The following is a 12,440-nucleotide window of genomic DNA, read 5'->3' on the forward strand; positions in this document are numbered from 1 at the left end:
CAAATAAGATTTCAAGCTTTCAATCTTATAAGCATGCATTGGAAGGAACCTGTATGCATAAAAAATGCAAAGATTCTTTATCAAAATAATCGGATGTTTTTGCAATCAAAGCGGTAATGAAAGACAAAAACAAAATTATTTGACTGAATATGCATTTTATTGATTGGAAAAGTGCGGCTCAAATGAGCAATACAAAAGGAAGCAATTCCTGAAAAGAGGTAATTGCGCTCAAAAGGAAAAATCTATCCTAATGGCAATGTGAAACCCGTGATCTCATCGAGTTCCAACTCGGTTACACCCCATATGTCCTCAGACTCTCCATGCTTTCCGCCTTCTGAACAAGACAATTCTAACTGATCCCTACCGGGTATTATCCATGATGCTTTAACCAAAGTACAAACGATCACGCTGGACGCAGTTGTTCGTTTCAATCCCTCTTTTGCCTGGACCGCCCTTTCGGGTTTTCAGTCCACCGGGATACCCTTTTTTGCCCAAGTCGCCTTCTCAGGTTTTCGACTTGCCGGGTGTACATTTTTCATTTTTATCCCTAATTTTTGCCCGAACCTTTCTTCTGTTTTTGGTTCGCCGGGATGCCCATTTTTGCCTGGACTATTTTGTTCTTTTCGTCCAGCGGGTCTCTTTTATACGAAGTATTTTTTAACTGCGTCCGCATTCACAGGGGATGGAAAATCTTCGCCATCCATGGTCGTTAACAACAAGGCTCCGCCAGAGAAAACCTTCTTGACCACGAATGGACCTTCATAATTCGGTGTCCATTTGCCCCTACGATCGTTTTGAGGAGGAAGGATCCTTTTCAGCACCATATCACCTACGTGATATACCCGAGGTCGCACCTTCTTGTCGAAAGCACGCTTCATCCTCTGCTGATACAACTGCCCATGACAGATGGCTGCTAGCCTCTTTTCCTCAATCAGGCTCAACTCTTCATATCGGGTCCTTACCCATTCAGCCTCTTGCAACTTCACGTCCATCAGGACTCTCAACGAGGGAATCTGAACCTCAACGGGTAACACAACCTCCATCCCATATACCAATGAGAAAGGAGTTGCCCCAGTAGATGTGCGTACCGACGTGCGATACCCATGCAACGCAAACGGCAGCATCTCATGCCAATCCTTGTAGGTTACCACCATTTTCTGCACAATCTTCTTAATATTCTTATTGGCTGCCTCAACCGCCCCATTCATCTTCGGACGATAGGGAGAAGAATTGTGATGCTCGATCTTGAATTCCCGGCACAACTCCGCCATCATCTTATTATTCAAATTAGAACCATTATCAGTAATGATTCTCTCGGGAACCCCATATCGGCAAATGATGTCTCTCTTGAGAAATCTGGCAACGACCTGCTTCGTCACATTCGTATAAGAAGCTGCTTCAACCCACTTGGTGAAGTAATCAATAGCCACCAATATGAATCTGTGCCCATTCGAAGCTGTAGGCTCTATCTTTCCTATCATATCAATGCCCCACATAGCGAACGGCCATGGAGACGACATCAAGCTCAACGGATTTGGAGGCACGTGCACCTTATCTGCATAAATCTGGCATTTATGACACTTCCGCACGAAATTGAAACATTGGGCCTCCATTGTCATCCAGTAATAACCTGCTCTCAGCAGCTTCTTTACCATTGCATTCCCACTGGCATGGGTACCGAACGATCCCTCATGAACCTCTTTCATCAATTGGCTTGCTTCTGCATCATCAACACATCTGAGCAAGACCCAATCAAAATTTCTTTTATACAAAACCCCGTCCTTATTCAGATAGAACACCATGGCTAACCTCCGTAGAGTCTTTCTATCTTTCTTCGATGCTCCCTCAGGATACTCTTGCGTCTCAAGATAGCGCTTGATATCATAATACCACGGCCTCTCATCATCAGGCGCTGTATCAACAACAAACACATAAGCCGGTCTATCCAGACGTCCCACTTCAACACTGGGGAACTGATTCCACCACTGTACCTTAATCAAGGCAGTCAGAGTAGCCAAAGCATCTGCCAAAGGATTCTCCTCTCTGGGCACATGATGCATCTTCACCTTGGTGAAAAACGTCAACAACCTCCTCGTATAATCTCGATACGGAACCAAATGAGATTGATGCGTATACCATTTTCCGTTAACCTGATTTATCACCAGAGCTGAATCTCCATATATGACAAGGTTCTTGATTCTCAAATCAATCGCCTCTTCAATCCCCAAGATACAAGCTTCATATTCAGCTACGTTGTTGGTACACTCAAATGTTAGCCGGGCAGCAAAAGGAATATGAGATCCTTTCGGCGTAACCAAAACAGCACCAACACCGCTTCCATTCACATTAACGGCCCCATCAAACATCAGAATCCCTTCGGATTCAGGGTCAGGCCCCTCCTCCAGGATTGGTTCCTCGCAATCTTTCGATTTGAGAAACATGATGTCCTCATCAGGGAATTCAAACTTCATCGGTTGATAATCATCAATAGGTTGCTGAGCGAGGTAATCAGACAATACACTCCCTTTGATCGCTTTCTGAGAGGTATACTGTATATCATATTCAGTCAAAATCATTTTCCACCTCGCAACCCTTCCGGTCAATGCTGGCTTCTCGAAAATGTACTTGATCGGATCCATCTTGGAAATCAATAAAGTGGTATGAACCAACATGTACTGCCTTAGTCGGCGAGCAGCCAAGACCAAAGCACAGCAAGTTTTCTCGAGCAGTGAATATCTTGTTTCACAGTCGGTAAACTTTTTGCTAAGGTAGTATATGGCATGCTCTTTTCGACCAGACTCGTCATGCTTCCCCAATACACACCCCATAGACCCCTCGAGGACTGTCAGGTACAGAATTAACGGTCTTCCCTCCACAGGAGGCATCAGAATCGGAGGCTCCTGCAAATATTCTTTTATCTTTTCAAATGCCGCTTGGCAATCCTTATTCCACCTGACCGTTTGATCTTTTCTTAACAATTTGAAAATCGGTTCACACGTGGCTGTTAGATGAGATATGAACCGTGAAATGTAGTTCAATCTACCCAAGAAACCACGAACCTCCTTCTCCGTTCTCGGTTCAGGCATTTCTCTTATTGCTTTTACTTTAGCAGGATCAACCTCTATTCCTTTCTCACTTACAATGAACCCCAGCAATTTACCGGACCGCACCCCGAAAGTGCACTTGTTCGGATTCAACCTCAGTCTGAACTGCCTCAGCCGGTCAAACAATTTGGCCAAATCTACCAAATGCCCCTCTTTTGTCTGGGACTTTGCTATCATGTCATCAACATAGCATTCGATTTCATGATGAATCATATCATGAAACAAAGTCACCATGGCTCTCTGATAAGTAGCACCGGCGTTCTTGAGACCAAATGGCATTACCTTGTAATAGAAGGTACCCCATGGTGTAATGAACGTTGTTTTCTCCATATCATCTGGCGACATTTTGATTTGATTATAGCCAGAAAAGCCATCCATGAAGGAAAACACCGAGAATTGAGCTGTATTATCTACCAACACATCAATGTGAGGTAATGGAAAATCATCTTTCGGACTAGCTCTGTTCAGATCCTGGTAGTCCACACACATTCTCACTTTCCCATCCTTCTTCGGGACTGGCACGATGTTCGCAACCCATGGCGGATAATTAGTGACAGCAAGGAAACCAGCATCCCACTGCTTCTGCACTTCTTCCTTAATCTTCATCGCCATGTCAGGTCGAGTTCTGCGCAACTTCTGCTTCACTGGAGGACAATCTACTCTCGATGGCAGCTTGTGCACCACAATATCGGTATCCAACCCTGGCATATCTTGATAAGACCAGGCAAAGATGTCGACATACTCTTTCAACAATGCCACCATTCTGCTCTTAACACTTTCCTCCAAAGCAGCCCCGATTTTCACTTCTTTCTTAACCTCATCGGTACCCAGATTCACCACCTCAATCTGTTCTTCGTGCGGCTGAATCACCTTCTCCTCTTGTTTTAACAACCTGACTAATTCCCCTGGCAGTTCACAATCTTCTTCGTCTTCTTCTTCGGCAAGATAGATCGGATTGTCGAAGTCATACAAGGGTGTAACAGGATTGTTATCAATGAGATCCGGAGAAGAATCGCATCTGCATGAATGTTGATTCATGCATTGCTTTAGAACCGGTGTGAAAAATTGAAAAAGAAAAATGAAAACATTGCCATTTTTATTTGTTTTTATTTTTAAACTGCAAAAATAAATGAAAAACAGGGACACCGTTTTTAACTGAAAAACATCCTTTTATTAATGATGCAAAATCTTACAAATTTAAACATGAGGTGGCCCTTACAATGGACCATTACGTGTCGGGCAACACGCATGGCTTTCATGCAAATAAGAATGAAAACAAGAAAAATATTACTCTTCAAGGAGAGTGACCCGGATGATTTCTTCGGCCTTCCAGTTCTGGATTTCCATCCCTGGTGTGCACGGCTTTATCCATTGGTCGATGTCGCAGTCACTATCAGTATCTTCACCCATCATACAGATGTGATCCGGATCCAGCATTCCGGCGCTTGTGAAGGTTACCGACGTACGACGTCCTCTTCCTTGCCCTGAGCCTCGGCCAGGTTGATATCCAACCCCAAATCTGTCTTTCTTCTCAGGGACCTCCATCATTCTGCCCCAACCAGGAGCTTCTCCACTTTTGACCACCTCAGCAGCCTGTTTGTAGGAAGCGATGGATGGTTTCTCTTCTTCCTTCTTCGCGAATAAAGCATTCTCCACCTTAACGGTTTCGAAAGCCTGGCTAGGCGTCTCCCAGATTTCACCATCCATCTCCACGTACTTGAATGAAGACAGGTGGCTGACAAAAATGTCCTCCTCTCCGCAGACAGTAACGACTTGGCCCTCCCAGATATACTTTAACTTCTGGTGCAAAGTCGATGTAACTGCTCCCGCAGCGTGAATCCATGGGCGACCCAACAAGCAACTGTATGCTGGCTGAATGTCCATGACGTAGAAAGTCGACTTGAACACCTCAGGTCCAATCTTTACTGGCAATTCCACCTCCCCAAACACAGCCCTTTTTGACCCATCAAATGCCCGCACAATCAAATCAGTCGGGGTCAAAATCAGCCCATCACAGTTAAGCTTTGCCAGGGCTTTCTTTGGCAACACATTCAATGAGGAGCCGGTATCAACCAGCACATGCGAAAGCACGGCTCCTTTACACTCCATGGCTATGTGTAGCGCCCGATTATGATTTCTGCCATCCACCGTCAGGTCCATATCCGTAAAGCCCAACCCATGGCTAGCATGCACATTGGATACGACCGTCTCCAGCTGATTGATGGTGATCTCCTGAGGAACATAAGCCTTCTTCAAAATTTTCAATAAGGCCTCCCTATGCCCCTCTGAGCTCAGCAACAATGAAAGAATTGAGATCTTGGACGGAGTTTGCTGCAAATGATCAACCAGTTTATACTCCGACTTTTTGATGATTCTTAAGAACTCTTCAGCTTCATCATCAAATTTGTTGTCCGACCCCGCAGGCGCCGGTGTCACCACAGGAGTACCACCACAATCCACCACAGCCTTCCCTTTCGCCCTGGTTAAAGCCTCGGCCTTTTCTTTTTTATCTTTTTCTTCCTCCCCTCTCCTCAACGCATCAGGAGCAAATAACCTACCGCTGCGAGTGAAACCGCTGGGACCGGAATTATCCACCTTTAGCACGGTGGTTTCACTTGCAGATTGTTCCTCCAACTTCTCACTGTTACAGTACACCTCCCCACCATAATGCCACGGCACGGCATCATCTTTGTCGTAGGGAATTGGCCCAGGTACCGTGATAGTAACTGAAGCCTCCTCACTAAGGTTCGATAAATCCACCGGATCATAATAGATTGTTATGGTGGAGACCTCTTCCTTCTCTTCATCAGCCCTCTCAATCATAATAACCCCTTCGTCCATCAGACCCTGGCCACACTTCCGCAGAAGCTCACACCCATTCACAGAGATAATGCACTCAGCACACTCATGGCCGCAGCCCGGATAAACCCCATTCTTCAACAACTGCCTCTTGACCTCAACCAGAGGCGTCTTCAGCTGATCAATATCAGACAACCCAACTCGATTCTCCGCAAAAATGGCATTCACCCCCCTCTGACCATGCGCAGGCATGGGATTGACATTCACATTAGGGGATGGAGCAAAATTAATGGCCTTGGAATCCACTAAATCTTGAACTGTGTGCTTAAAAGCTTTACAGTTCTCAATGTTGTGCCCAGGCGCACCTGAGTGGAATTCACACTTGGCATTCTCGTCATAGCTGGCTGGCCTTTGATCAGGTCTCAAAGGTGCCAGAGTTCTGGTCTGCACAAGGCCCAAATCCTGCAGTTTCTTGAACAAGAAGGCATAGGTCACCGGAGGCCTATCAAATTGTCTGTCCTGTGCTCTGCCCCTGACCTGATAACCAGCCCTCTGTTGTCTCTGCTGAAAGGGTTGTCTCTGTTGCTGTTGCTGCGGTTGTTGCGGTGCTGGTTGAGGCTCAGCAGGGATTGTTACTGCAGCAGTGTGCTGAAAGTAACGGTCCCTACTGGGTCCCCGTTGAGTATAAACAGCGCTGGTGTCTCCTTCCTTTTTCCTCTGCCCACCATTACCGAATGGCTTTTTCGAACCGGAAGAAGACGCAGAAGCAACACCCTGGATCTTACCCAGCTTCAACCAACTTTCAATTCTTTCCCCTGCCACCACAATGTCAGAGAAATTGGTGACAGGACAACCCACCATCCTTTCCGCAAACGGCCCCTGCAGGGTCCCCATAAACAAGTCAGACATCTCTCGATCAACAAGCGGAGGTTGCACCCTCGCAGCCAATTCTCTCCACCGCTGAGCATACTCCTTGAATCCTTCATTATTTTTCTGAGACATACCCTGCAGCTGGGTACGGCTCGGAGCCATGTCAGCGTTGAACTGGTACTGCTTGAAGAAAGCATCCCCAAGATCCTGCCAGTTCTTTATATCAGACGATTTCAGCTTAGTATACCATTCCAGGGAGCCTCCAGACAGGCTGTCTTGGAAAAAATACATCCACAATTTCTGGTCCATCGTGTACGCAGATATCTTGCGGACAAAAGCTTGTAAGTGCGTCTCTGGGCAAGAACTCCCGTTATATTTGTCAAAACTAGGCGCCTTGAACTTTTGTGGGATCACAATCCCCTCGACCAGCCCCATGTTAGACATGTTTACCACCCCGGGCGTGGCATAACTCTCTAACACCTTAATCTTCTCAGCCAGCAGCTGGATCTCCTTGTTCTGAGGTGGAGCATTATACGGCACAAACGGCTCGTTCTGCATCGAGAACTGGTCAGCCTCCCTGTCCTCCTCCTGATCTTCGTCGAACCCATAAAACGGAGGCACAAAATTATCTTTCAGATTCTGACCCGGTTGGCCACCAGCACCACCATTACCACCAGCATTATTCACGAGACCCACGGTCGTCCTCTTTCCACCGTCTCGAGACCCCAGCCCCTGGTTGGAGACTCCATCCAGGTTAACCCCACTGTTCGCTGCAGAAGCCCGCTCGAGCTTCTCGACTTTATCTGCCAGAGCCTTCTGACCGACTGCAAAGCCTTGCATGATGTTGATCAGCTCATTCATTTTGTCCTTTAGCTCAAGCATATCTGCACTGGGAAGCTCCATGAGTCTGGGAGTATTTCTTCTGGTATAATATCTGTGAGGGCGTGTTGAGTGCAAAGGTACTGTTCTTCGAGCGCGAGCAATGATTCCTGTCACAAACAAGCACGTTAGTAACAAACACCTGCAAAATAAAACACAGTTATTATGATCAATGCATGGATGCAATGTCTATCCATATGAAGGACACTTCGTCTCTCGATCCAGGCGTCATTGAGACAGATAATAATCCGGCATCGATATTCAGTCATTCAGCATTCGATTCATCGTGCAGATCGGAGATATGTGATTTAGCATGATACCCCCAACCATGTGTGTGCTTGTGTGAGTGCATACGGCAAAGCAAATAAAGCTTGAAAACCAATCACTGAATGAAAAATCACCATTACATAACCAAAGTGCACAAACAGTGCCATAGTCATACATCAAATCAGACAAAGTCAAATACAATCCTCCGGAATAGGAAAGAAATACAGACACGTGAATTCCGTCAACAAGCCTGACGGTAATCCAACACAAATGAAAGATCTAACTGGATGAGGGTCCCACAGATGGCCCTATCTCATCTTCCATCCTCGCGAATTCTGCGGCGAACCTGAGCTCGGTGTTCTCCTGCTGCAGTCTCCCCACTTCTTTCTGATGAATCTTCATCTGCCTGAAGCAATGGTCTCTCTCAGCCATGTAGTGATCTCTCTCAGCCCTGATCTTTAGATTCTCTGCTTCCTTGATCTTCAGCTTGGTCTCCCACTCAGCAATGAGACTTCTGACTCTGTCATCCCTCTGATCCTTCACCAAGATTTGCCTTCTCTTCTCATCTTCAATAACCTTCGACGCTCTGAACAGCTTATCCTTAGTGATGTCGTGCTCCCGGTTGGATGATGCTAAAGCTTGGCGGATCTTCCCATAATAGGCTGTATCCATCTCAAAGCGTTTGGCTTCCAAAGCATGTCGCTTGTCTCGATCTTCCATCTTTATTTTGATCTCCTGATTAGCTGCCTGAAACCGAGCAACACTTCTCTCCAATTCAGCTTTCTCTGCAAGTAACTGATCTCTGGCCCTCTTCATTTCAAGGAATTCCTTCATGCTAACAGAAGCACTTGGACCCTCAATCATAGGACACGCAGGATCACCTCCAGGAAATGGTAGAAATGTGGCTTCAATTCTCTTCCGCAACCAATCTTCGAACAAAGGAAAATACCGACAGTTGACTTTACAGAACGGAACTTTACCCTTTCTCTGAATGTTGCGCCATGCCCCAGACACCTGCATCAGCTTGGCCTGATTACCCTCCACAGGAAAATAAAAGGACTCTTGAGTCTCACACTCGAGAGGAGGAACTTCCATAGCGAACCCCATCTGTCTCCTAAGAAGCGTTGGGTTGTAATTAATGCAACCCTGCACTCCTATAAGAGGCACATTGGGAAAAGCCCCACAACTGTATATAAAATCCCGTCTAGCCAAACCATTATGAGTCCAAGAAATGTCGTCAGCCCGCAGACCCATCAACCTAAAGGACCACTTGACACTGGGATCAATCTGAACGAAGGCACCTCGAGAAGGCAAATACCCCTTGAACCACTTGAAGAGCAACTGAGAACAGCACCTGACCAACCCCCCACGCAGCTTCTCATTCCGATCATGCACTGAGTAGTAGACATCTCCGATCAGAGTAGGGATAGGGTTTCTCTGCATGAACAATCTGATAGCATTATGGTCTACAAAATTCTTCTGATTGGGAAACAGAACAATCCCATAAATGCTCACAGCAATCAATGCACACACCGTCTTCCAGTTACCCAAAGCAGCATGTTCCTTGGCATTAGCCTCCAAGAAACTCAAATGAAAACCGGGTAACTTTCCCTTCTCCTTCAAACCTTCCTTGACCATTTCCGGACTCAAATAAAGAGCACGTGAAATCCCAAGGACATCTGGCTCCGCCCTAGTGACATGGAAAGGAATCTGATCACGGATCTGGATACCCAGGATGCTAGCATAGTCCTCCATCAGAGGTCCCAACAGATAGTCTGGAAATACGAAACACCTCAACCCCGGGTCATAGAACTGGAGAAGGGTATGGATGGCGCTTTTGTCACTGTCACCAAGTCTGAAAACCATCTTCAGGATACTACCGTATGCCTCTCTGAACATCCCCACATGGTCGGGAGTAATCAATGCTATCATTTCCTTCAGCGCACCAATCTCAGGGTCGAAGAAACTGTAAGCAATGTTGTTTTTCAGGCCGGTCCTCATATCTGAGCAGGAAGTCTCTCAACCAGGATATCAATCAAAAATGTCCCTGCATATGGATAAACATGTGTCAGATGCAATTAATGCAAAATGTAATGATGCTGATGAATGAATGCAATGCGTCGCCATCTGATCCTCTGCACTGAATCTGGTCTCTGAACTGATCATAACCATCTAAGGAGTGTACAATCACCAATCAGACCCACGGGTTCCGAAATAAACGGAAGAAAGATACATCATCATCATCATCCTCTGAACAGACATTCACCACCATCTGGATCGGCCCGGGGAATCCTGAAATAAACGGATCCCCACTGATAAATATCTCGGCCCGGGGAATCCTGAAATAAACGGATCCCCACTGATAAATCACGGACAACACTCCGGCGTCTCGGCAATAAATGACCATAAATCCGACTTATAAATATGACCCACGGAACAAAAAGTCACCATCTGAACCCATCTGATCATACATCTGAAAGAATCACCCTCCCCTCACAGGTAAATTCTAAACAGGTCATCCTAAGGCGGATAATAGTCTCGACAATCGGGCGGAGATACTCAATGGGTTTGCCCTTTCGGGTGTGCCATTGTAGCTCTCTTAAAACCGTCTAAACCAAAGATCCGGGAAATGATCGGTCACCAGAGTCAATAGTTCAGATGAAGTAACTCAACCAAAGTGGAATGTCCACAGAGGAGAGCATTGTCAAATGAACCTCGTCCGGCTTGTGGTATGTCACGTTACAACAATATGCTGATTTAGCAAATGAGGAACGTGAGACCACACTAATCCTAGGTGTATACTCGGGCCTGGGTTTTAGCCCCACTCAGGACACCCACCCCACACAGAGGAACCACCTGCACAGAGGACGGCAACAACATGATAGTATGATGCATGCAGACATTAATGCAAATATAGATACACACTGGTTAGAATAATAAATGCAATAAATAACACACAATAAGCAACCCAAACTAATCCTAAAACGCTAGGAAGGACTCGCTTAGGGACGATGGACCAGCATAGGTCTACATCGGTTTTTCCCCAGCAGAGTCGCTAGTTGTCGCATCCTGCGAAAAATCAACCGGCGAGCTAAAAACAAAACACACACAGAGCCGCCACTGCGCGTTATTTATCCCAAGATAGGGAAAGGAAACGCTCAGAGAAACCTGGAAAGAACATGGTCTCGCGACCAAAGAGACAGGGTAAGGGAGTCGGTTACGCAAGGGGAAGGTATTAGCACCCCTCACGTCCGTCGTACTCGACGGGATCCACGTCCTAGAATAAAGAATAGGTTGCTAAAACATCACACACACACGGGGAACGCAGGTGGGGTTAAGAGAAGGGAGCTCGATAAGACATCGCATCTTATGCCTACATATCTCGTCTGGAACGAGAATCAGAGCCACTGTAGTTCGGCTTACGCACGCCAAACAACACAAAACACACAAACAGACAAGGGTGGCAAACATGGAGCCCGACAACCACTGGATGGAATTACGTCAGCATCCGAACCAAAACACACTCAAAAGGGCAAACGTGGAGCCCGACAGCCAATCACTGGGCTTACGTCAGCATCCGAACCCAAGCATAAGAAGATAACAAGCAAACATAAACAAAAAGAAAAAGGTTGCCCGGAGAGGTCTCGCACGACCCCCTGCCTACATACCTCGTCTGGAACGAGGATCAGGGCGATGTAGTTCCCCTGAAAGGGACTGAATTACTAGCCAGAAACCAGGGAAAGACACACTACTAGGGAGCTGGACTCGAGCCTAGTGTTGTCATGCATCGTTACCCTAAGTTCAGTTTTCTATCCTACTTGCATAAGCAAACTACTCCTATCCAGGAAAGAAGCAAGCATACAAGCATACAGAATAATTCAAGCATACATCAAATGAGAACAAGCATCTCAAACAGATATCCACATAGCACGCACTATAACCAAACAAGGGCTCACACAATAGGTTTGACTGCCTCAGCAAGTCATCTGTACGGGCTGTGTTTGCTCTTAACCTTGCCATTTCGAGGCTAAGGTGAAGCAGATGAAAGGTGAAGTGAGGATCAGACCTCACAGCTCTTATCCTTGACCAGGGAGAGCTTTGGACAAGGGAGCGTGGGTCCAGAATGGAGGGACCCTTCTACGCTCAATGACTCCGACTCGATTGTGCGACAGCACAGATCTTGGGCTTGTGTCCCAATGCATCAACACACAGCCGTGTGAGCAGAGGGACGACACACAGAATAGTGGGGGATAGATTGCTTATCCCTAACTTCTACCAATTGCCTCTTTAGAGGACTTTCACCTGCTTGGCACGAAAAATAAACAACCACAATCATTGCCTCTTAAGGAGGACTTCAGACATTTGCCCGGCCAAGTAACAGGCCGGGTCTCCCAGACTACGTGAAGTCAAGAGGACCTACCTTAAGCGGTTTACACAACCAAGCAGCGGCTATCAAGCAAGTTCTTAAAAGAACTAGAAGCGGCTAAATGTACCTGTACAAAAGCTAACCAGTTAGTAACT

This window comes from Lathyrus oleraceus, chromosome 1, assembly GCF_024323335.1.
Source record: "Lathyrus oleraceus cultivar Zhongwan6 chromosome 1, CAAS_Psat_ZW6_1.0, whole genome shotgun sequence".
Lineage (NCBI taxonomy): Eukaryota > Viridiplantae > Streptophyta > Magnoliopsida > Fabales > Fabaceae > Lathyrus > Lathyrus oleraceus.